The sequence below is a fragment of the Theropithecus gelada genome, chromosome 3, assembly GCF_003255815.1.
Source record: "Theropithecus gelada isolate Dixy chromosome 3, Tgel_1.0, whole genome shotgun sequence".
Classification (NCBI taxonomy): domain Eukaryota; kingdom Metazoa; phylum Chordata; class Mammalia; order Primates; family Cercopithecidae; genus Theropithecus; species Theropithecus gelada.
Window position 1 is genome coordinate 151,784,783 of NC_037670.1, and position 26,861 is coordinate 151,811,643.

Below are 26,861 nucleotides of genomic sequence, written 5' to 3' on the forward strand. Positions count from 1 at the left end.
AGCCAGTGTTGGGGCCTATACTATGTAGACAATTTCCTCACATTCAATTGGAAGACAGACCTAAGACTTGTCTTTAAGGCCATATGCTACATATCAGGTTTTCACCATGAATTATGTTTCAGGAGAACATGGTTGAATCCATATTAATACTGGATATCTAACAGAGATCACGTTATAAATGAAACTATGATTTAATTTATGGATAGGTAAATATTATCAAGTATATGTTTACATTTTTATATTAGCTAGCAAATCGTTAAGAAGCCAGGTGATTAAATTTGGGGTTTTGATGGGGTACACATGTATGTAAAAATGAAAACAGACACTGGGGGCTATAAGGGGTGAGGGAATAAGGCTGAAAAAGTACCTATTGGGTGCTATGCTCACTACCTGGATAACAGATTCAATCACACCCAAAACTTCAGCATCACACAATATACTCTTGTAACAAACTTGCACATATACACCCTGAATCTAAAAGTTGAGACCAGGTGTAGTGGCTCACGCCTGTAAACCCAGCAACTTGGGAGGCTGAGGTGGGTGGATAACCTGAGGTGAGGAGTTTGAGACTCACCTGGCCAACATGGTGATACCCTGTTTCTACTAAAAATACAAAAATTAGCCAGGGGTGGTGGTACAAGCCTGTAAACCCAGCTACTTGGGAGGCTAAGCCAGGAGAATCCCTTGAACCCAAGAGATAGAGGTTGCAGCGATCCAAGATCGTGCCACTGCACTCCAGCCTGGGTGACAGAGCAAGACTCTGTCTCAAAATAAAAATAAAATAAAATTGAAAAAATAAGAACCAATTGTCAAAACCTCAAAAAGGGGGAGGAGTAGGGGAGTAGCAGGGAGTTTTGAAAGGTTGAACTTTGCATGAATTGGTTTACTGAAGGAAGAAGAAGGGGGTGGGAGAGACAGAATAAGAAAAAGAAAAGCTCCATAACTAGAAAAGAAATGTCTGCATTGTAGAACTTCTTAAATGTTATTTTCATAAAGTTATATAAACGTATGTAATGCAAATAAAGACAGGTCAAATTGAGATGTTTATGAAATATGCTAAATGTAAGAGTTGTAGTCAAAATGTATTACAGAATCTAATTGACTGTGGAGTTCATTAATTAATTTACATTTTCATGGCATAAAAATAGCAGGATTCAAGCCATGCAGTTAATGTACACAACATTCACTGAATTGTAGACACAAAGAGCCCAAACACTAGAAAGCAGCTTTTAATATTCTGTAATGTTCTTTATCAAGCTGTTTGTGCAAGACTTTATGAAACACAGCACACAGCTTAACAATCTCCTGTGCAGTATTATACATATCTAACTCTCTAACTTTTGCCTTCGGATACTCCCAGCAAAGCACAACAGCTTCACAACTTTACTGTACCAAAGCAATGTGGTCAGGAAAGCAGCTTCCCCATTCTGCAGCAGCTAAATGTCAGAGAGCCAAGGGTTCCACCGAGGTTTCCCAAAGCACAGCAGTTGCCATTAGAAACTTCCTAGCCCTCCAAAGTGCATTTTACAGAGTATTCAGAGGTTGATAAACAGATCTTTTACTTGATTTGCCATCTGTGAATTTTAAAGCTGTTAAGGCACTTTTCTGTCTTTATTTCCACAATGGTCCTGATCCCATTTGCTAGTTAGAAGCACTCACTAATATATTATTCAGTTCTATTGAGAAAACCATACTGAGGCATCTCCGATTTGACATTACTGTCGGGTTGCTCTTTTTTTTCTTTTTATAACATATCAGGTAAAATAAACCAGCTTGAAACCCTGGCCTTTTTTAGTGCTTCAAAGAATTCTTTTCATTTATTTGTGACTGAGAGCTCACATTAGAAAGCTATTAATACATTTGAGTACAATTTGTGTTTTCAATGCAACCCAGACGAGAAATGAAAAGCCATGGAGAAGAAACATGGCCTTCCCGGACAGCCTGAATCAATAAGTTGTTACTCTTCACCAAACGTAGCTTAGGTACAAATGGCTTCATTTCCATTCCCCTTTGCCGGGGGGCCTCAAGAACCAGTTACAGGAGCTAGAGGATGACGCTGACAGCTGTCACACAAGCAGTACCCACTCGTTTTAATAGCCTTCGCCTTTTTCATTTGTTGGTTTGCTGAAAAAAAAAATTGTGCTGATCCTGACTGTATGAGACAAGAAAATCCTGCCATTCTATTTTACCGGGTGCTTTTGCCTTGGTTTCTTTTTCAGTGAGAACAGACGCACCACTGAGACAGCTGGCCCTGTATGTTATTTTTTTCTAGTAACAGTAATGGAGTCATTCATTCAATCTATATGAATGCAGTCCCGATTAAGTGCCATTTTTCTCGTAACGGTAATGGAGTCATTCATTCAATCTACATGAATGGAGTCCTGACTAAGTACCAAGAATATAACAGTGAACAAAACATAGAACATAGTGAACATAAAACATAGAACATAAAACATAGAACATAGTGAACAAAACAGTTCTGGCCTCATAGAACTTTCATTCAAGGCAGTGAGATGGGAGGAGTCACCAACCCATGAAAACAAATGTAGTCACATTTCCATTAATGCCTGAATTACCAGGACTCGGGCTTTCTTCAAAGCCTTCCCCAACCAATTTGAGGGTACTATCAGACATCCTATGTCATGTCCACAAAACCAACCACTCATCTTCCTCCACTTTGGCCTTCTTGCTAGTTGTCTCCTTGTGGGGCAGGTAGAGACCTGGCACACTGCCACATCTACAGGGCTACCACCAGGTCACTGACATCAGAGTCAGAATCTCCACCACTGTTTGCCACTCTCTACCGCTCTGCGGAGGCCACCAGGAGGGTCCAGGGTGTGAAACCTCACCTGGGGTCTATGGCAGAGGAGAGAGAGAAAGCTGGAGGCTCCCCCACTTGCTAATATTACAATTGGTTATCTGGGCCCTGTGGTTCTGTTTGTGTCCAAACTTTCACGTTGTCTTTCACAAACATGACTTTTTCCTCTTCTGACCTTCACCTCTCTCTCCACCCAGGCTCCACGTATTCCCTTGTATTCTCATCTCTTTCCCTCATCTCCCTCCAAGCAGCTATCCACAGGATAGGTTCCTCTTTTTTCACCAGAAGCAGAAATGTATATGACCATTATCTCTTGCAACTACATCCCCATAGGGATGACTAACCTGATGCTCAAAGAGCCACAATCCACCTTCCACTCCGCTAGGAAGCCCTGCCAGGTATAGATGGGAGAACTGAGCTACCAGCATGAAGGACACTGGCACCAGAACCAGTCTTTGAACTATTCAGTTTTATTTCCTGACGAATGTATTTCTCCACCCAAATGCTGTCCATCCCAGGCTCTTCCTCAACCTCTACCTACAGAAAGGATGATCAACTCTTGTAGGTGAGGTGCAGCCACACTAGTCCAGCAATGTGCTTTGTGATTCCTTGCCAGGCTGGATTCCCTAACCATTCTGGTAAGCCTATCAATAAGCTTGCCCAAATGCGGTGAAGACCTCTCTCAGAACAGCCGATTTGAGTATATTAATCCATTTAACCTGGGTTTTCCTAATCAATATGGAAACGTTTAGCCTCTGAATTCTGATGGATTGATTCCATACTCCTGTATGACATTCCCTGGCTATCAACTGCCCTGAGTAGGTTAGCCTCAAGATATTTGTGGGCTTTGCTAAATAAACTTTGATAAAATAAGTAACATTTTTCTGATATATATGAAAATGGTTTTCTCATCTTTCTATGTTGGACTTTTCCACAGCTACATCTCCTGTACTCATAAGAAGTTTTATTTCCTCAGAATTAATATGCCTCCATAACAGAAAATTTCAGAAAACTCCCAGGCACGTGCATGTCAAATGCATGTCCAATAGGCTTCCACAGCAATCTTCTCATATGTAATTCACCCAGGGAGGAAGCAAGCACCTCCAGTGTTCTGCAGACCCACAGTAATCCAAGCTGCTTAAATCCTTCATAAATCCTCTGTGCAAAAACACTAAAGAGATTGCCAGCAGGAAATTCAACCACTGGTTGCCTTGGACATTCCTAGAAAACTTTTCCTTAATTATCAGCCAGAGCACTATGTCATTAATGCAGGCAAGAGTTGACAGTAGCTGGTCTAAGACAGTAATAGCAGAGATAGACACACAAGGCAGGTTCAGAGGCTAATCAGAAGATGAAATTGGATATGGCTTGTATGACCACAAACATGAATGCGTGTGAGGAATGAAGGAAAAATAAGAGCCAGCAATGATTCCCCATATTTCTGGCTTAGATATTTAAGAGGATACAGCCACTTTTTATTAAACACAGGAGGAACAGCAGACCTGGGGAGAAATATGGTTAACTGCACACTAATTTATATTCGCTAAATGATGAAGCAAATGGAGAGGAATTTTTTTATTTTTATTAAATTGCTGATTATGTTAAGAGAAAATATTTGTATTTAATATCTATATATTTAAACCATCAGAACTCTTATTTTGAGGACCCTTATTCCCAAGTTTTCTATATATCTCAGTAATACATCAAATAATATTAACCAGCAAGGGAGGGAAGTGAAGATGAAATTTTTATCGAAACACTAATCATAAATGCTCATTTACTTATTCAACACTTACTGAATGTTGGCAATGAGCTAAGTACCAACGCGAACTAGAGAAATATAGATAATAACGATACTGAACACCTAAGGAATACCAGCCATCATGCTAAGCACATCAACTGCCATTGACAATCCCCAACACAATCCTGCTAGGAAGGTGTTATTACAATGACTATTCCACAGATGATAACTAAAACTAAAATTCTAAGCCCCCAACTGGCTGAACAAACCCCCTCTTGGTTAAGGGGACCCCAGGGAAATCTTAGAAACTGAGTTCCTGTCCATGGTGTGATAGGAAGCCAGATACATCTCATTACATCCCCTCCTTTTTGTGGTTTAGACACAACAACTGACCAGCATTAATGTTAACATAGAGATCCTAAGACTAACAAAATGGACTCTGTGGCAATAAGATACCAAATTATAAAGATTACCTAAGGCCATGCCAGCCAAGGGTTAAGTCATGTACCCTCTACACTTAAAGAATAAATTATGTTCCAACTGCCTTAAGATTTTTTTCTCTAGCAGTTAAACCAGCACTGGCCTCAAGATAAGCACTATTGAAACAACCGCAGCACTTTCACCACCAGATGCTGACCCCCAGCCCATTCCACAAGCCATACCCACAGCTTTGATTGGAAAAGAGACAGCTGTGGTTCAGTAACTTTCTCCTAATAAGAGACCATGGACCATGGACTGATTCTGGCTGGTTTACAGAGGCTGTAAACTTGAGGGCCTTCATGTCCTCTGCCTTACCTTTTGATATACAAGGCCTAATTGTACGACACTTAAATGTTAAGTCTCTACCCAAAAGTGAATATGGGATGCAGGTAATATTTGTGTTTGCTTATCACACATGTACCTCTCCCACTTCATGAATATTCAAAGCTCCTCCTGTAACCTGTTGAATATGTATACTTGGCCAACCTCAGCACAAATTCCTGTTCTACCCCCTCCTCCCTCAAAGTGTCTGTTATTAGCCTCTGCCAGAGGCTGCAATTCCCAGCCTGCAAAGCGGCCAGCCTGCAGGCTATAACCCTTTATAAGAAATAAAGTTTCCTTCATAGATTTATAGATTTTGTGATTTTTTTCCATGATGAAACTGACATAGCAACATGTTGAGTAACTTGGCTAATGAGTTTGAAACCAAAGTTTGTGCCAAACCCTGGGACTCTAGAGCCAGTCTCTGCCGTCCTCTTCCCTTAAGGAAGTCAGGATTCTCTTGGGAGGCAGACCATACATGTCCTTAGAAAGCATTTACAATGATCACCTTGCTCGTTCATCTCAGATCTCACAGATCTGCCGCCTTCTCCAGGCCTCTAACCACTTGATTCAGTACACTTGATGTGATCTAGCATTACCAGTCTCTCCTCCACCTCACGCTGCCTGTAATCATAGCAGTCACTTGTTTTCAGTCATATCATTACAGAGCAGCATTGAGTTTCCCAGTTTATAAGCAGCCCAAATTTCTTTCTTTTCCTGTTGAGCTTTTGCCTTGAATGTCTAGTTTTCCTTGGGGAAACATAGTTCCCAATTCCATTTCCCACAGGAGCTTTACTCTGGAATGTCTAATAGTGTGTGTTTGTTTCAACATCGGGGATATAAATACGTAAAATGACGTTCTGCTTCGTGCTGCTGCACGGCTACAAGAACTGAGGGCCAGCAAATCATGAGCCGAGGGACTTACTGTATTCGTTTAAATATAGTTCAGGTTTCTCCCTTCTCTCTACCTCAACAAGATTTAGCACCTAGAACAAGACACTACACCTTTCGTTTGCACTCTGAGATTGCTAGGAAGTAAATCCACCTGGAAACCGTACTGGATAAGGAGCAGGGATACATAGCAGCGGCTGAAAAGAAATTACTCAAGTACTAAATCAGAAAGGAAGCTCGTTAACACCCCACCACCTTTTGTAAAGTCAAGAATACACTGTCCAGTATGAAACCCAGCCAAGATCTCAGCGGTTGACTGCTCAGTGAAAGAGCAACAAGAAAGTGACAGAAGGACATTCATTCCAGAAACCCTGAGAATCCAGCAGCCCTCGCCTGGTCTCCAGCTCCATGACTTACCACTCTCCTCACTGCTTCAGTCTAAATTCCACACCTTCAAAGCTAGAATCAGAGTTTCCAGGGTAGCAGGAGTGGAGTGAACCAGGAGGATCCCAGCATCCTCCTCAAATGTAGGGACTAAGGCTGGCGGGGAAAAGGGGCAGGGTCCTTTGGGGATTGTAATGCACCCAAGGGGAAATCCCAGAGATCCGGGTCCAGTCCTCTGGGCCTCCCCAGCTAGCCTGGTGTAGTTCCATCTTCACTGAAGTTCCTCTGGTGATAACATGTCATGTTGAAGAGGATATTTAGGGCTTCCTGAGACAAAGTGCTAAACACTAACCAGGAATTCTCAGCAAATACTAGTGAGTGAATTAAGAATGAATGAATATCCTATAAAAACAAGCAACAAATCAGGGACTAGCCCCGCCCCACCAATCCCTGACCCCATGGCTCAATGAGAGCTCTTGGACCAGCAGCATCCCCACAACATATAATTCACCTACTACCCCATATGAGAGAAATCTAGGAGGTTCTCGTGTCCTGGGGAGCAAGCTGTTAAGTAGAAGTGGAAGAATTCCTAACCCTGTTAAGAGTTGGAATGTTAAACTCTAAAGATAAGCCTGAAAACCAGCTTTAAAAAATGTGGGCATTCCTAGTTAACCTAGAGAGGCAGAATTCTTTTCTCTCCTACCAAGACAAACCCACAGTAGCTCAACGCCTGGATTATGAGGCCACATCACAAAGATGTTGGTTTTTTCCGTTTAGGAAGTTGCTGAAAGAAAGAATTTAGGCATTACTATTCAGACTAGATCCATTCATTAGGTCCACACCACACCAGTAAACAGTGATATAGATTTGCATACTGTTTTTTTTTAAATTCACATTTAATAATGTTTTACTTCCCAAGCCCCTTATGAGCTGGGCATTGGCTAAAAAGGTTTTGGCTCAGTGCAAAGAAGAATGTTCCACGCCTGTGAAACACCAAACAATGGAGCAGTGGTGTTGTAAGGGAGTAGCCTGTGGCCCATTCAAGCCAAAACTGGATCATTATTTGTTGCAGATGCTTTAAAGAGTTCTAATAATTTAGGTGTGAGATGGGAATAAATAATCTCTAAGATGTCTTCCAATCTTAGCATATACGGTAATTTTTTTCTATGGAAAAAGCACCCTAACAGAAAGTAACCAGTGACTTTCCCTAGTCACACAACCAGCCCCTCCAGCTTCTAGCCTACTACTCTTTCCACTGGATGGTCTTCAACACCACCAGTGCTCAGCCCCAAGACACCAGGGAAACACTGGCACTGTCCCTTTGGTTTCATAGAAAATGAGCCCAAATAAAAGATTCAACATCTGACCGACAGACTTTCACATATTTTATAAGATGATCAATTTAATACCATATAGGTACATTAGACTGAGACTGTTTTGTAAACTTCTGAAAGCCGATACAAATAACATCTTGGAGTTAGTATGGTAGAACCTTCTAGAACACTTGTCACGGCCTGAATCTTCATGTCCCTCCAGAATGCATATATTGGAACTTGTACTAGGGTTCTCTGGAGGGACAGGGCTAATAGGATAGATGTATATATGAAGGGAAGTTTATCAAGGAGTATTGACTCACTCAACTACAAGGTGAGGTCCCACAACAAGCCATTTGCAAGCTGAGGAGCAAGGAAGCGAGTCTGAGTCCCAAAACCTCAAAAGTAGGGAAGCTGACAGTGCAGCCTTCAGTATGTGGTCGAAAGCCTGAGAGCCCCTGGCAAACCACTAGTGTGAGTCCAAAAGCTGAAGAAGTTGGAGTCCGATGTTCGAGGGCAGGAAGCATCCAGCATGGGAGAAAGATGAAGGCGGGAACACTCAGGCAGTCTAGTCATTCCACATTCTTCTGCCTGCTTTATTCTAGCTGTGATAGCAGCTGATTAGATTATGCCCACCCAGATGGAGGGTGGGTCTGCCTCTCCCAGTCCACTGACTCAAATGTTAATCTCCTTTGGCAACACCCTCAAAGACACACCCAGGAACAGTACTTTGCATCCTTCAATCAAGTTGACACTCAGCATTAACCATCACAGAACTTAACCCCCAGGTGATGTTATTAAGAGGTGAGGACTCTGGGAGGCCCCACCTTCATGGCTGGGATTATTGCCCTTTTAAATGGGTTGAGGGAACAAGTTTAGCCCACTTCGGCTCCTTCCACCCTGTGAAGATGCAGCAACCAGGCACCATCTGTGGAGCAGAGGGCAAGTATTTACCAGACACCAAGTCTGTTGGCACCTTGATCCTGGACTTACCAATCTCAAAAACGGTGAGAAATAATTTTCTATCATTTACAAATTACTTGGTCTAAGGTATTTTGTTATAGCAATGGGAACAGACTAATATAACGCTATATTTCAGTATTGAGGATAATTGGATTAAACTAATAATTTCACTATTACTCCACAATCAAAAATAATGGCAGCATTTATTTGGCTGAGTCAGTTTCATACTTAGAGTATGGGAATAAGAATTGTTTCATTATAAAGGTCACAACCTTACATAATGCTCGCCCTTACATAATAGTCACACCCCTATTTTTGGACCGGCAGAGCCAGCACAAAAAGTGTTATCATTACACAAACAAATACAGCGCTTTAGAGGTGTTTTTAAGGACAGAAATATATTTTCAATTCTATTACTATTTTTCAAACAGCTGAGGTTAGACAGATTCCAAGTGCCCCGCTTCGCTGTTTTTGAGCTGTCAAAAAAAATGAATCAACTGACTACAGTCACGTATCTAACCCAAACATAGAATTTCCCAGGAAGTCTGAGGTTATTTGGGTCAAGTTTCTATGGTATTTGATCTACAGACTGATAATATAGCTTTTGTGCTATATGAGCACACTAGGATACAGTGTTATTTTTTAACTGAGACATAAAAACCAAAGTAACAATCTACTTGTATTCATTGTCAAGTTTTCATATCATTATAGCCAAAGAAATGAAAACCACTCCCAACCAGCCTGCTTCTATTAATACACACAGTGATCTTTGATGTAAATGTCACACATGCTCACTTTAGGTTTCTGGTCAAATTTGCATGAGGACAATTAAATTCCGAGGTCCTGAATCTCCTCTGTAAATTCAACAGATAGATTTCTCTTCTTGTACGAAGCTATTGTTTGCTATTGTTCTGAGCTACTCAACAGCTGCAATTCTGCAACCCACTGGATGTTGAAGGGTATAATAATTGTACTGAGGGATACGAATGTATGTAAACTCAAAGCCCAGTGCTGTCTCTATGGTGATACACTTATCCACATTCCTCCTACCCTCATGACACAGCCCTCTTCTCCAAATACCTGGACCTTCCCTCAATTTACCTTCCCTTATACACCCTAGATGTGCACCTTAGATGTGCACTATTATGGTAGCCACTAGCCATACGTGGCTACTGAGCACTTGACATATGGCTAGCCTAAACTACTGAGATGTGCTGTCTAAGTACAAAATTACCTACTAGATTTTGAAGACTTAGTATGACAAATGTAAATACCTCAGTAATTTTATATCAACCTGCTGAAATACTTTGCATATATCAAGTTAAATAAAAACATATTATACACTGGAAAATTTTAAATTATGTGTGTAGCTCACATTATTGGATAATACTGAGTTGGCTAATTTTAGGTTCTCTTTCCCTGACTCCATTCTACTGAGCTTTCTTCAATCACACAAAAATTGGGTCTTCTAATTTTATCCTTTATCTCTTAATCTCCTTTCCTATCCTTTTGTTTTTTCTGTGCTGCATTCTGGGTAATATCTCATATTTATCTTCCAAATCACTGATTCTTTCTTCACTAGGTCTAATCTATTGTTAATCCATCCATCCACTCCATTAGGTTTTATGTTTACTTTGTTTTGATGTCTTGAATATGGTTTTGTTTATTGAACTTCCACACAAGATTTCAGCTGGTTTAGAAAAATATTGGAAACCATTAGGTAACTTCTACTAATGCTGAATACATGCATACTCTGTCACCAGCAATTCTACTCCTAGGAATAAACCCAACAGGAATAAACGATAGCCCAAAACTGAAAATTACCCAAATGCCCAACAGCTGTAGAAGGGAATAAATTGTGGCATATTCACACAATAGAATACTAAATTAAATAAGAAAAGTATAACTATATGGAAAAATATGATGTTCATTTATCCTTTTTCATATGTTGAGAGACAAAGGTCATATACAAAAGATTATATAGTATATAAATCCATGAATAAAATGTTTTTGTTTTTAACAGGCAAAATTAAAATGGTATTAGAATTCAGGATACTTGTATAATAGTCACACCCCTATTTTGGATACTGGTTGACCTTGGAGTAATACTGGTTGACCTTGGAGTAATACTGGTTGACCCTGGAGTAAAAGATTACATGAAGGGAATGGAAAGGGGGTTTATGAGATACTGGTAATGTTCTGTTCCTTGATCTGAATGCTGGTTACACAGTACATTAATTTATGGAAAGTTATCATAGTATATCCTTATGATTTTTAAACTGTGCATATAATTTAACAGTATAATAAACTCAAACTCTTATCAGTGGTTTTCAGAAAAATATATCTGGATGTTGTATTAGTCTGTTTTCACACTGCTATAAAGAACTACCTGAGAGAGGGTAATTTATAAAGAAAAGAGGTTTAATAGACTCACAGTTCCAAGTGGCTGGGGAAGCCTGAGGAAACTTACAATCATGGCAGAAGATGAAAGAGAAGCAAGGCACGTCTTACATGGCAGCAGGAGAAGGAGAGTGATGGGGGAAGTGCCGCACTTTTAAACATCAGATCTTGTGAGATCTCACTATCACAAGAACAGCATGGGGAAAATCTGCCCCCATGATCCAATCACCTCCTACCAGGTCCCTCCCCTGACAGGTGGAGGATTACAATTGGAGATGAGATTTGGGCAGGGACACAGAGCCAAACCACATCAAATGTTAAAACCTTTTTTTTTTTTCCTTTTTGAGTTGTCAGTTTTGAACATAATTTTATTTCCAAAATTTCATTTTGTTTCCTTTTCAAATTCTGCCTAGTCATTTTTAATAGCTTTTTGCTCATGTTTTCAAATCCATCTTTTATTTCTAGAAACATTTTAAGGACATTTCATTTATATTCTGACTGATAATTCTTAAATTCAAGTTCTTGGGAAGTCTAATTCTACTGTTTGTTGTTTCCACTGATGGCTTGTTTACTCTGTGTAACTGGAAACTTTTCATTGTGAAGTCATATGTGGTTGATTTTAATCTGTGAGAATTCTAAGTAGCCCCAGCTGTGGGAACATTCCTACAAAGCGGATTCTCTTCCGATTGTGCTGGAATCCTGAGTCTCTCTCAAACTGGAATTATCTTAACAATTCTTTTGCTTCAGTTTTCCTGGACAGCATATGTGGATAATGTGAGTTTAAGTCCTAAACCTTCATGAGTTCAGAATTCTCAGGAGAGACATTTCCCCATTCCCAGCCAAGGCCAGAACAATTTCTCATAGCAATTTTTCTTTGCCAAATGGATTTTTCTAGTCCATCTTTTCACTGAGGGTGTAGATCTTCAAGATTCCTGGCTTTTGCAGACTCTTAATCAGTTCCATTGACGTTGTAGTGCCCAAGTCCTCACCTTCCATTCCACAGTGCACCCCTATTCATCCCTGTTGTATGGCAATTAAAACCAAAGCTTTCAGTTTGTTGTCTGCACACACCCCCACGGCAGCCCATATCTTAGATCCTCACTCACCACCCTGGTGTCAGCTCTCTCTCCATTTTTGCCTCTGTAGAGATTTACATGCAATTTTTATGAGCTTAGCTACATATTTAAAAGGTTTTTTTAATATTACATTCAGCATTTCTCAGTGTGTGTAATTGGGCGAGTTTCTCCAAATATCCATTCTTCATAACACTAGAAGCAAAAGTTCAACAGGCCTTCTCTACCTGATGCTTAAAAGGTAGTGAGGCAGTCATTTCAGGGGCTTTGGAGAGGTCCTACTCTGTTACCTTCCAGCTTAATTACAACTGAATTTTCTAGAACTAAAACAAATGTTTACTGTGAGCAGAGGTGAGGTGAGGTGTCAACCAATCAATTTTCACAATATGCTACAACCTACCATTCAGTGGACTTGCTAAAAAGTCACCCAGCAGAGAGAGCCTTGCCACTTTTTTATGCCAAAAGATCAAATAATGCAGAAACCATTCATTCATACAATAAATATTCACCAAGAATCTGCTCTTTGCAAGGTACAAAGTGCTAGGCAAACAAAAGTGATTAAAACATGAACTTGGCCCTCAAAGAGTTTAGCTAGGATGCCTAAAATTTTCTTGCCTTAAGTGCAAATTGATCAATAAGTAGAGATTGCCTGGAGCATTGTATTCAGAATCTGAGGCTGGGCATGGTGGCTCACACCTGTAATCTCAGCACTTTGGGAGGCCGAGGGGGGTGAATCACGAGGTCAGGAGATTGAGACAATTCCGGCCAGCACGGTGAAACCCCATCTCTACAAAAACTACAAAAAATTAGCTGGGCATGGTGGCATGCACCTGTAATCCCAGCTACTCAGGAGGCTGAGGCAGGAGAATTTCCTGAACCAGGAGGCAGAGGTTGCAGTGAACCAAGATCGCACCCTTGCAGTCCAGCCTGGGCGACAGAGCAAGACTCTGTCTCAAAAAAAAAAAAAAAAAAAAAAAAAGTCTGAGGACAAGTCTAGACTCAGTAATTAAAAGTGAGTGATCTGTTAAAATACAAACCACACTATGCCATTTCCCTGTTGAAGCACCTCTAACAGCTTCCCATTACTCCTAGGTTGTAATCCTCCTAGATGTGGCCCTGCCCATCTCCTAGTCTTCCTCTTGTTCACTCCATTCTAACCATACTAGCTTCCTTCTGCTCTTCAAAGGTACCTAGTTCAATCTCACTTGAACTCTTCTGCACATATTCCTCCTCCCACCTAGAATATTCTTAGTTCTTTACATGGGTCCCACATCTCATCGTCTGAGTCTCAGCTTAAATGAAACACATTTTGAGAGGGCGCTTCCCTAGAGACCCCGTAAAAAGGATCTCTCCCACCATATCATTTATCTATCACATCACACCCTTTTTAAATTTTCTTCATTGTCCATATCAGTATCTTGAATTATCAAGTTATTTGTATATTTTCTCATTTATTCTTTACTTTTCTCTATATTCTCTAAATGTACCTAGTATATGTAGTGGGTGCTCTGTGGTATACATATGGATGAATATAAATAAATGGATAAATGGTCAATGATGTCTGCAAGCATGCAAAATAGGAGAGTGGCTCTACTTGTACCACCTAAGTGCATCAGAGGAAAGGTGACAGTAGCAAAAAATGTCAACTAAGTGCAAAAAAATGCCATTAGGTTCAGGAGTGACCAAAGGGGGCATAATGAACTCTGTTGGGAGCAAGTGTAGGACACAGGCAGGGAAACTGTCCCTGAAATGGCAACTTATCAAAGACCCTAAAGAACAGCTGGAAGTTACTGGCAAGCATGGTGCAGAAAAGCAAACAGACAGAAAAAGCACACGCAGCAACAAGCAGGTATGAGAGTCCTCCTTATTTCATGCTGTCACCCCGAATTCAGGGAATACAGAACTTCCCAAAGGGTTCCAGTTTTGGTCCCTTGTCGAGATGGCCAGGTGGCCAAATATCAAAGTCCTGTTTCAGACTTTCCCATCAACTAATCATATGCTTTCTAAGAGTCGTTCTACCCCTGGGGACCCCCACCTTCAGCAGCTGTAAAACCAGGACGTGGCTCATGGGTCTCTCAAATCCCTTCTGCCTCTGCAGGTCTGTTAGATACTCCTGTGTTTGCTGCAGCACACATTCTGAATTGGCCAGTACTGGAACTATAAAACGTATTGATTCCTTTTAGTGATTTCTTTTGTGGTTTTTGTTTTTTAATGATTAAGAGATAGTCTACAGAATATCTGTGTTCCACTCTGTCACTCAGTTATGGCTAAACAAATCAACTGTAAAATTAAGCTCTGAATTTTGGTAAAGTCCAAAGCCTTGCACATGCCACCTCTGGCCAGTCTGAAGTCCACCGCTCCATATCACCGAAAGCCCTTCTTTAGAATGCAGGTGACTGGGTCCAACCACTTACCATCCAACCCCTCAAAGCCACTGAATTAGCATCTCTCATGAATGGGGCCCAGAAATCTACATTGTCAACATTGGTAATGCCCAGTTAATTCCTTCTTATTCACCCTCAAGGAGAGAATCACTACCTCTTAGCTTCACTCTGTTCCAGGATAAAAACAAAACAATAACCAAAACACTAACAGTGGCCAGCATGCATTGAGTGTTCTTATGTGTGGTGATTTGTCCCAGACTTCTGACTCCTTTTCTTGCCCCAACGGTGTTGAATTACTTGCCCAGGTTCACATAGTAACCAGCTGGGGAATGAGGATTTGAGTCCATGTTCTTTGGACTCCAGCATCCATGTAGCCAACGGCTAACTACACCACAGCAGGGTACAATGCTTAAGAGCTTCATCAGCTCTAGCATCGGACTTGATGAGTTCAAATCCCAGCTGTACCATTTACTAGCTGTGTGGCCTTGGGCAAGTTATTTTGCCTCCTTCAGCCTCAGTTTCCTCGATGTAAGGTGAGGATAATAAGCATTGCTATTTCATAGGGTGCTTGGTTGTGAAGGACAACTGAGGTGACTCCAGTAAAATGCTGAGAAGGGAAACTGGTGCATAGTGAGCATCAGCCATGATGATCCAGCCTCCCTTTCTCCAGGCTTGGGCCAGCTGGGGCCTGGTAGTGGTCCCAAAGGAAATCTCTGCCAAGCGTGAGCAGACAGAACTGAAGAAAATCCATCCTCACTGCTGGAAAGCAACCCACAGCCCATGGTCTACTGACAGTGGGTCAGTAGTGTTGTCTTTGGAGATAAAGTATGGCACATTATTTGAACTTCAATGTTCAAAGGGCATCGACTCCTTTCTAGCACAGAACAGTTTCAGCCTTGCTGCTGCTTTTTCTTTCATGCCTCCTAATGGTTCTGTCTGTCATTATGAACCTTTCAGCTCTGCTTCCACAAAGCACAGAGGGATCCCATCCTTTAATCCTCAAAATAGTTTGTCTTTATAGTTTGGCAGGTAAGAGTTGGTTGCAGCAGTAACTCCTGAAACCTGCCTCTCATTATGCCAAGAACTGCAATGTGTTTGCCACATCAAAGCATGAGTGATAACAAATGCTTTCTGATGGTGAGAACTGCTCTTTATGGTCTGCTTTCCAAGTGCCCTCTTGACAAAGAAGAACTTTTTTTTACTAACATCAATCATCATTAGTAGCAAATGGTGATATCTGTATCTGTCCAGGTGACATCTCAGCCAAGGAAGGAAGCCACATCCTGAGAATGTCAGCTGTTACCTCAAGACTGAAATACAGAAATACTTACCTCAAGACTAAAATACAGTAAAGAACTTTTATCTTTCATGACAGAAATTATTCCATAAGTCCTATTTTTACTAAATCTTCTGAGGTACTTAAAATTATTAATTTTTTATTGTAAATAAAACTAGTTTTAAAGTCATGCATATTTTATTCTTTTATTTTTGAGACAGGGTCTCGCTCTGCCACCCAGGCTGGAGTACAGTGGCATGATCCTAGCTCACTGTAGCCTTGAAATCCTGTTCCAGTGATCCTCCCACCTCAACCTCCTGATCAACTGAACTACAGGAATGCACCACCAAACCCAGCTAATTTTTTATTATTTTTTTGTAGAGGTGGGGGTCTCACAGTTTGCCCAGACTGCTCGCAAACTCCTGGCCTCAAGTGATGTTCCTGCCTAGGCCTAAAATTTTAGGTAAGTCCCTATTTATGACCACAGATATTTTGAGAGTCCATTGCCACACTAGCCTTACGCAAATTCAGCGATGCAGCCATGAACCACTATACCCATCCCAAAAGCTCCACCCAGGGGAGACAAGGCATCTGAGGGGCACAAGCCCGAGCAGACCACCATGGATCTGCTGACCTGGGAGCAAACAGACTCCTCCACCCACTCAGCAATACCTGAACTTGGCAGGACCCAGCAAACAAACACCTCACTCCTTGGTAAGACTTTCCTTTTGCTGCACCAAAGTGGAACCTTCCCTCTGCCCCAATGTACTGATTCGATACCACTATTTCAGCAAGAGAAACAGCAAAACATTGACCACTTGTGTTAGAGAACAATGAAATATTCTCATCAGAAACCCTATCCTAGAGAAGGAAACTGTCTGCAGTAGAGGGAGGAGCTCCACTATCTTCAGAGAGCTCCAGGACTGACATTGCCAAGGTCTTCCCAACTTTACCTTCTCCCACTAGTCCCTAGAGCTGTCCAGTTCCTGCACATGGACATATATGAAAATACAAAAACATATGCCTCCTCCACTGACCAAGGCAAAAGCTGCATTAATAGTAAAAGAACTATCAAGTCAAGGAATTATCTTAAAATATTACTAATAACATTAACAAATTACAAAAAAAAGGATCTTTAATAAGCCTTCCATCTAATAAAGGATGGGATGAAAATCAAGAAAAAAATGTTGACAGAATACAAAAAGCTGAAGTTCAGACACTGAACACATTCTTTTAATGTTTTATTTATTTATTTATTTACTTAATTATTTATTTATTTATTTTGAGACAAGGTCTCACTCTGTTGCCCAAGCTGGAGTGCAATGGTGCAATCATGGTTCGCTATAGCCTCTACCTCCCAGGCCCAAATGATCCTCCCATCTCAGTCTCCCAAGTAGCTGGGACTATAAGTGCATGTCACCACGCCCAGTTAACTTTAAAAAAAAAAAAAAAATTGTAGAAACAATGTCTCAATATGTTGCCCAGGCTGGTCTCAAACTCCTGGGCTCAAGTACTCCCTGTACCTTGGCCTCCCAAATAGCTGAGATTACAGTTGTCAACCACTGTGCCCAGCCGCTGAACAAATTTAGCCAAACTTCTCATCAGAGTAAATCACATTGTAACCACTTAGGCAAGCTTGGCTCTTCCCAGAATCTGCTTTCTAGGCTCAGTCCTTCATGTGGTCTTCCTTACTGTCCCCTTGGTCACCAAGCCACACAGCCCTTCCACCATTTGCCCATGAAGGTATAATTCTGGTCCCTAGCCCCCAAGGTAAGGAAGCCTCTTCACTTCCAGGTCCCCAAAGGCACCTGCCTGGGCCACTAGCCATGCGGCAGTAACTTCATAATTCCCTCCTTTGCTCTACTTGAAGGTTTCTATGGTCCAACCATAGGCCAAGAAGCCCTGGTCTTACGAAACCAAGTGTTCTCAATAAACTCACCTGAGTCAAACAGGCCTTAAAAGTCTACCTATGCCAATCCTGTCATTTCCATGTAAGGCAGAAAGGCTGAACGACTTGCTCAAGGTCATAAAGAAAATTAAAGAGTACAAGCCAACCCTCTTGTTACCCAGGCCAGTGGTTTTCACATGGTACCACTGATGAAGCCTGGGGCTGTAGACCCCGTTGAGCCCTGCCCAGGATTCCTTTTCCACCAGTCACCAGTGCTACTGCTAACCTCAGACCTCTAACCTTCTCCAGAGAACCACTCTTGGGTGATAGAGCCACCTTGCCCAAGTGTGCCTGGGAATTATCACTTAGGACCAGGTTGTCTGTAGCTCAAGACTGGTTGATGCAAGGACACAAAATTCCTACTTTCTTGCCTCAAGGCAAAACACATCCTGCTGTGATTGATGCTTCAGAGCATCCACAGGATCAGGCTCAGGATAGACCTCACCTGAAAGTGCATCCTTTCTCCTAAGAATGCTTGTTAATAACTCATTTTGCTAAGATTCTCCTATGTTCAGCTCTACTTCTAGGGAATGTAACCTGACATTGAGGTTTTCTATGAGCATTCCAAGCAAGTATACTGGTCCAGGCCCCACAGTGCTCAAATGGCCTGCATGACGATCTTTATCCACCGCCCATCAACATTCAATCCAGTCCCTCGGTCAGGAATACCCTCCTTGTCCCTTCCAGCCTAGAAGTCCACTCTTCCTCCTGGGAGAAGCACTAAGTTCCTCCCTCCTGCCCTCTCTGCTCTCACCTGACTTGCAGTTAGGAACTGAAAGAAACTCTGAAATCAGTGAATCATTATCGGCAGCATTCCCTAAAATATTTAGTCTTTGGTGCTCCTTAGGAAGCAGAGAAATGCCCCCCAGTGTCCCTTAATTTGCTTCTTACATGGTGAAATCTTTTAAACAGAGAATGAGGGTTTTCATTACAGCATTAACATCACCAACATGCAGTGGCTCATGCCTGTAATCCCAACACTTTGAGAGGCCAAGGCAGGTGGATCACTTGAGGCCAGGAGTTCAAGACCAGCCTGGCCAACATGGCAAAATCCCATCTTTGCAAAAAATATACAAAAAGTAGCTGGGCATGGTGGCACATACCTATGGTCCCAATTATTCAGGAGGCTGAGGCATGAGAATCCCTTGGACCCAGGAGGCGGAGACTGCAGTGAGCTGAGATCACGTTACTGCGCTCCAGCCTGGGTGACAGGGTAAGACCCTGTCTCAAAACACAAATCACCAACAAGCCACCCATTGCTTTTGAAAATACTCTACCCTACTTTCTCAGATGAGTCATTGTTCTTGCTACTTGTTCTAACTGATATTCTTATCTGGATACAAAATTTGGGATAAAAAGGCTTGTCACTCTGGAGGAATTATTTAACTATGACTTGTTTACATAAAACAGCATCCTAGAAAATGAGTTTGCACTGGTTTCTTTCACAGCAGAGATCAGATTATGGACAAAATATCTGGAGAACTTATAACCCGCTTTGTAACAATAATGGCTATTCATGTATAGTGCCTGATACATTCCAGGCACCAGAAATATGTCTCTTCTAATCCTCACAACAGGTGGGGACAATATTGGTCAGAGAAATTAAATAACTTGATCAAGTTTAAGTAACAAATACATGGTAGAAGCAGGATTTGAACCCAGGTCTGTCTACCCACAAAGCAAGTGACTAGGCTACTTCACCGCCTATACCTCCTGTTCTCCAGTGCTTGAGACTGGTTCTACCCTGCAACAGTTCCTGTTCCAAGTTAAGCTTTGTACAAGAATTACCAGATGTTCTCGAAAGCACACCCTGTTCTCTGACCTTGAGAGTGGAACAAGAAGAACAGCATCTGGTATAGACAAACGTAAGGATCAAGAGGGGCATTGACAGGAAGGCAGAGTGAACGTTCTCTTCCCTGTTTCTCCCATAGGTCTAGCTAAAAACTGAGCATTAGATCTAAAACAAGAGTAAGAAGACATTGAAAGGTGGGGAGCTGCCAAGCGGGTTAAGGACCTCAGGACCCAGGGAATGACAAGACAACAAGTTCCTGAATTTTGTTTTTCCCTCATGTATTTCCTCATCTATACTTGAAAAACCAGCAATCTGGAAACACGAATACACACAGAGCAAAAAAAAAAATAAGCAAAAAAATCTCCTCTCTTTGGAAAGGGGCAGCCTAGCTCCTTTTAGATTGAAGAAAAAAATGGAAACTTTTAGATAATAACCACTCTACTCCAAAACCACACACACACACACACACACACACACACACACACAAAACCTGTGGACCCACCCACACAAGCAAAGACCTAGTGGGGAACCTAGACAGTAGTGAGGAGCCCCAACACCCCCACCAGGACAGTTTCTGAGAGGCTGAGTGTGGAGGCTGGACTTTCATCTCTGCTGGGTGGCAACTTGGCTGCAAAGGTGTCAGAAGAGGCTGGTAGAGAATCAGGTCTTACCTGCCACCACTCAGCAGTAATGAAGCCATTTCGACGGTGGGAGTGGAGGTCACATGGAGAACCGTAACAGGACCCCTCCTCCTGGCAGCCAGATGGATATTGGTTTCAAAGAGCAACTGCAAATGTTCTTGAAACAAAAAACTACAAAGAACTAGCAAAGTAATGAGAAGTATCAGCAAAGAAACAGAAGAACCAAGCAGAAACTCTGGAACTAAAATATATTATAAATGAAATGTTAAAAAAAAAAAAAACTCAATGGATGGGTTCAACAGCAGAATAAAGAAAACAGAGGCCAAAAAATCTGTGAACTTATAGATAAAACAGTTACCCATAAACAATCAAAATAAATTAGACTGGAGAAAAAAATGAACTAAGCCTCGGAGAGGTGTTGAACTACAAAAAGATGTTAAAGGTAGGTCATCTGACTCCCAGAAGGAGAGGAAAAAGAGGGTGGGGCTAGAAAAGTATTTGAAGAAATAATGGCTAAAAACTTTCCAAAGTTGGCAAAAGACAGAATCAAGAATCTGAGCACCAAACAGGATAAACCCAAAGAAATCCACACCAAGATGCATCACAGTCACATAAAAAGACAAAGGAAAGAGTCTTCACAGTAGCCAGAGAGAAATGATGCATGAAGCCATAGGGGAAGAACAATTTGAATGAAAGAGGATTTCGCAGAAGAAACCAAGGAGGTCAGTAGGAAGCAGTGCAACATTTTTTAAGTGCTGAAACAAAGGAACTATCAATCCAAAATTCTATATCCAGAGAAAATATTCTTCAGGGATGACAATCTCAGATGAAGTAAAACGAAGAGGATTTGTCACTAGCAGACCTGCCCTAAAATAATGACTAAAGGAAGTTCTCTAAACAAAAAGGAAAAGATAAAAGAAGAAATGTCTTGGAACATTAGGAAGGAAGAAAAAAACATGGCAAAAATATAGATTAATACAATCGAGTTTGCTTCTCCTCTTGAGTTTTCTAGATTCAGCTGATGATAAAATCATAACACTACCTAATGTGGTTCTCAAGGTATGCAAAGGAAATATTCAAGACAATCATATAATTGTAGGGGTAAAGGGAGGTAATTTTTTTCTTTTGTAGAAACAAGGTCTTGACATGTTGCCTAGGCTGGTCTGAACTCCTGAACTCAAGCAATCTGCCTGCCTCGGTCTCCTGAAGTGCTGGGGTTACAGGTGTGAGCCCCTGTGCCTGGCCCATGTCTAGGTTTCTATACTTCACTGGATCTAATAAAATGACAATAATAGTAGGCAACGATAAATCATGTATGTCTACATGTTTAAAAAGCTATGTCAAAAGATATACTCTAAAGCAATATAGATAAATCAAAATTGGATTCTATAAAATGTTCAAAGAACCCACGGAACAGCAGGAAAAGGTCCAAAGAGAAACTGAAGAGGAGGAATGAAGACATCTGCCCCTCTTCTGCCAGAGCCACTTTAAAACTAGACCCTTTTCACAAGGCGGGTAGTACAGTCATTTCTGCTGTTCTGGGGGTACATCTCGGGTGGGACAGGGATGAACCCACCAGTTTTTTCCACAGAGCTTTGTCTTGCATTGGTGAATGTGTGCCCTGGTGCTCATGGAAGGCTCTTCTCAAAGCCCTCAGGCTGACCTGCCAGCACACCCAAAGGGGCTCCTTATCAAGGCGCAGAGTCTCAGCTCACCTTCAGCATGGCGGAGGTTCCCTCCTGGGGGAGAACGGTACATTTGCATTCTGTTTACAAAAAGCCAAAAGCTACGCTTTGTGTGCAACCTATCGGCTGGAAAAAAAAAAAGGAACTAAGGTGGCTTTGAGAATGATCTGATGCAGCTAGGGCAGGCAGAAGAAAGAAACGCAACAATTTGGAGCAGTGCCCCGAACACTTAAATGAGCTGGGTACAAATCAGTCGGCCTTGGTAAACTCTACCTATAGAGTAAAAGGATAAAAAGACAAAAGGACCTATTTAAAATAGGCATTTTCTGACTTAGAAATACTAAGATAAAACAGACACTAAGTTCCAGAGTAGCTGAACCTCCCTTTAAGTTTATTAGGGATAGGAGTCCTGAATCTTTCCAGGCAAGAAGGTAGCCCCACAGTCTTGTAGTAAACCGCGTGCTGTTCTGTGTTTCCGGCCCCTTAACTTTGTATCTCCTAGAAGAATGTTTCTAAAAACTTTCCATTACAGTTGCTTATAATGTTTCTACTTTAAATATATATATATATATCTGGGAAGGTATTTGTACATGTCATTCATTATTCCAAATGTAAGGGTATTTGTACATTACATGTCATTCATTATTTCACATGTAATTTTAATCAGATCAACATAAAAGCATCTTAATATAATCAGTAATGGCACTGGTAACTTTAAATATTAAAATCTACAATAGGGAAAAAGGAGCTTGGATTCATTGTCTCTTTTCAAATTAGCAGAATCAACTTGGCATGTACCTCCAATCTTTCTGTCCAACCTCTCATGTTCTTTCTGCCTTTTCCCTTGCTTCTCACTCCCCCAACTCATGATATAACAAAGAGAAGGCTGTAGAGGGCAGAGTCAGGGTTGACAAAAAACAAATTCCAATTATTCCTTCTTCCACATATTCAGAAACCTATAGCCTTTTATAAAAACAGTTCTATTTTTTCCCAGGATATCTACTTTTTATGTTTGCCCTGTCTTGAGCCAACTCTAATAGATTTTTCTGTTGAGTTCTGATCTGTACCTGAGATTCTTAAGAGGTATATTTGCAGACAATACCATGAAGATTTCCCAGAATTTTTGGAAACAATCTTCCTTATACCAAAAAGTAAATTGCCCAAGGAAGACTCTCCTCCCACCTAGGACTTCCTAAGAGCAGAACTGGCACTTGTAAAAACTCGGGAAGATTGCAAAAAATTTGGAAATGGGGTTCCACGGTTTCAATATAATGTTAAATTTGAAAATTAATGCCTCAAGTTAATTGGCTCTTTCTGCCTTGAGCTGATTAGTGAACACTAGAATTCATGCTACAGCTCCCAAGCCATTTGTCTGCAATGCAGGGCTCATGTTCCAAATCTGCTTATTGCAGTAAAAGATAGTATGCTCACATCATTTCATGACCGTGGTGCTACAGTGTTTCTACCGGCTTGCACGCTTCTTACAGGTGGGCTGATGTTTATTGTGTTAGTATATAATGCTGCAACTTTCCACTGGTACACAAAGCTAGTGGTTTTCTAAAGCAGTCCTGGAATTCATTACCATGGAAACAAAAGGTATAAAAAGCTGTTTTTATCTAATAGGAAAACCTAGAGGAACTCTAAAAAAGATCAAAAGTGTTTTCAAAGTAAAGGTAGAGTCAAATACATTATAGTTTAGGCTAAAGGACCCTTGGAAAGGAATCTCAAGGCAGGTTAACAGAGGAAGGAGGCGGGCTGTGCAGTGATGGGAGAAAGCTCAGCAGCACCACTGGGAGGCTCTGAGGCTGGGACAGGGACAGGGTCGGGCTGCTGACCAAGTCTACCCCCCAAAAAGTGGCTGAAAGAACCCAACACTCTTACTCTGCCAAGGTACAGGAGACATGGTTTGAATTCCAGTCTCTCCCCACAGAGGTGAAAATGAGTAGTTTGTTTTTCTGACATTAATATTATCATACACACTCTGGTCCTAATACATCCATCCAACCATTCTAGACTCTAGATTCTAGACATGGAAACGAGAAGTAAATGAAAGAAACTTAACACGAATATGTTCATTTTATCAACTCATCATTTGATCTAGAGTTTGATCCCATGTGTTCAGGAAATGCTGTCACAGGTCCTATTTTAGTTTGGGAAAGGAGTAAGTACAAACCACAAGTATTTATTTTGGCGTTTACAGTGTTTTCCTAACATCCAAATAATTTCACCACATCCTGCCATCAGCTTCAAAATAGAATTTTGAATATATTCTTTCTTCCATGGAAAACTTCCTGATACATAAACTGCTCTGACCATCTGTAATAATACAAACTCTTATCCAGTATCCTCCTCAGAAAACATCTGGAACAATAGGAAGCTCCATCAATGCTGCTAAAGGAACACAATGTTTCTGGAAGCCATGTGATCATTCCGGCAGCAGGGAAGATACATGGGGTCATGGGCAGTCAGACTCCATCCTTGCACTGAGGCCACTGCCCACCATGGATGTGCTGGCCAGCCCATCTGCCATTCCAGCCAGTGATATACGGAGAGTATGAGGCTTACAGAGCTGAAGTCCTCTGCATTTAAAGGCTTAATTTTCCTGCTCAAAGGCAGTCTTTTAGAATGGCAAGGAAAAATTATTTTAACTGAGAATGGGGTTAAACTAACAGCAGGACTGTGTTTAGAGAATGGAAACCATACAGAAATAATTTGAAAACATACCATCTAAAAGGCAGTAAAAAGCAATGGTTGAAAGCATGGACTTTTGAGTCCATCAGACACACAGGTTTGAATATCACATGGCCACTTACTTTCCAGGTAACCTCAGATAAGCCTCAGTTCCTCATCTGAAAACCATGCCTATCTGACAGAATTGTGGTAAGAATCCAATAAGATCAGGCATGTTACGTGTTTAGCATAGTGCCTGGCATATGGGAAGTTGTCAATAAACATTACCTCTTGCACTGTTTCTGTTATAGGGAGCAGGTGATGTTTAGCCTGGAGAACTGAAGGCTCAGGAAGAACAGGGTCTTCAAACACCTGAAGGACTGTCTCATGAAAAAGACATGCACAAGACAGGAGAATTGAGCAGAGAGATGTTTAAATCAAATCGAAGAACAAAGACAGCATTGAATCACCACCACCTATCAAGGGTCTTACTTGAATAGATTTTGGTTTGGATGAAAGGCATAACAGAAAACCTCAAAAATCTCTTCCAATTCTAAGGTTTCATAATTCCAAGCATTTGGAGAATGAGGAAAAATAATCACTTAAAAAAAAAAAACTATTTTGTGCCAAGCTTCCTAAAACATCTTTAAAATGTCCAAATAGCCATGAATCATAGGGTATTATTCATTTTCTTTGAAAACCATGGAACTCTGCTACTGAACTTCATTCTAAGTTGTTTAAGACAAAGTACAATGTAAAACTGTCTACTTTTCTTTCATAAAACCATTTTCTAGATGGGCATAGATTCTTTGGGGGAATTCTTATCATGCAGATATTTTACATCAAAATCTAAACTTGTACCACTTAACTGCAATGAATTATTAATGCTATTAAACATCATAACATCTTTTAAAAATAAGGTGTTAAATATTTATTCATCAATCCTGTACCATTACAATATTTTAGATCAGTGATTTAATATCTGAAAAAAATTATCACATACTATGCATAACACTGATCAGTAGAGGCTGAAATTTTCCTGTAACTTCAATCCAAAAATACATTTTTTAATTTTAGTTCTCCATAATTCAGAGAAATAGTTAAGGGTAAATATAAGTCTTAATCAAAATCCCTATTCTCCCAGCATGTGCTAAACCTACCCTGCTTCACATGTAGACCCTTGGCCCCAAACAATCCCAAGAGGATGTTGGCTCAGAGCAGCAAGGAGCCGACAGATGGGGCATTCAGTAAAGGAGTGGTGCTGGGTTCTTTCATTTTTGTTAGAGACGAAAGCTGCGGGAAAAATATTCTCCACTTAATCTATTTTATTTTCAGCAAGGTTTTACCTGTAAATATTAATTTATATACCAGCAAAACTCACTAGATGCTTGAGCTACATGAATATAAATGAAATAAAGCTATTCAAACTAAAAAATGAAATTTCCTGTATCTTCCTTTCTCAGGCAGAGGAAAAATATCCAAGAATTTAAAATTTTATACCAGTGGTTTCAAAGACAACAAAAGATCTCATATTGAGCTCTCATTTAAATAGGTGGGGTTACCAGGGTAGAAATTACAAGTTAAAGTGCTGCAGCATAAAGAAGAAAAATAATCATTTATGCCATTTTCAATACAAAACCTATTTCCAAATCATCAAAACTCTTTACAGTTAGAATATTGTCAAATCTCCAATTTTTACCTTGCTGAGATCTATGACCACCTTTTGAAACAGAGACAGTGTAGGTATGATTACTCCCTGTGGTTAGGAAAACGGAAAAGAACCATCAGCCCCTCAAGAATGGTGGCTTTTCTTACTGGAATGAAGCAAATAAAATCAATCCATTGGCAATGCATTTAATTTCTCTCTCAGCAATTAATTGTGACTCTACATTGAATAACAGTGTAAAGAGTCAAGATACTCATGTGGCAAATGAAAAATAAAGCAAAATGTTTTATCTTAAGTTACATGGATTCCCAGAGTGCAAAGGATGGGGAAAGGGTCAGGGGAGGGATTCTCCTAGGTTTGATAACACTTTCCTTAAATTCAACAGCAATTCACCTGTTTAGCTGTTCTACAATGC

General features: G+C 40.8%; 1 protein-coding gene and 1 long non-coding RNA gene across 3 annotated transcripts in view; one reads left to right on the plus strand and one right to left on the minus strand.

Moving 5' to 3' along the window:
• Positions 1-26,861, minus strand: part of GRM8 (glutamate metabotropic receptor 8) — an 818,800-nt gene that overhangs the window by 768,802 nt on the left and 23,137 nt on the right. The gene's annotated exons all lie outside the window — the stretch shown is intronic.
• Positions 11,959-26,633, plus strand: LOC112620482. Its single transcript, XR_003118533.1, has 3 exons — positions 11,959-12,085; positions 16,266-16,507; positions 25,092-26,633. It is a non-coding gene; the product is annotated as an uncharacterized LOC112620482 (long non-coding RNA).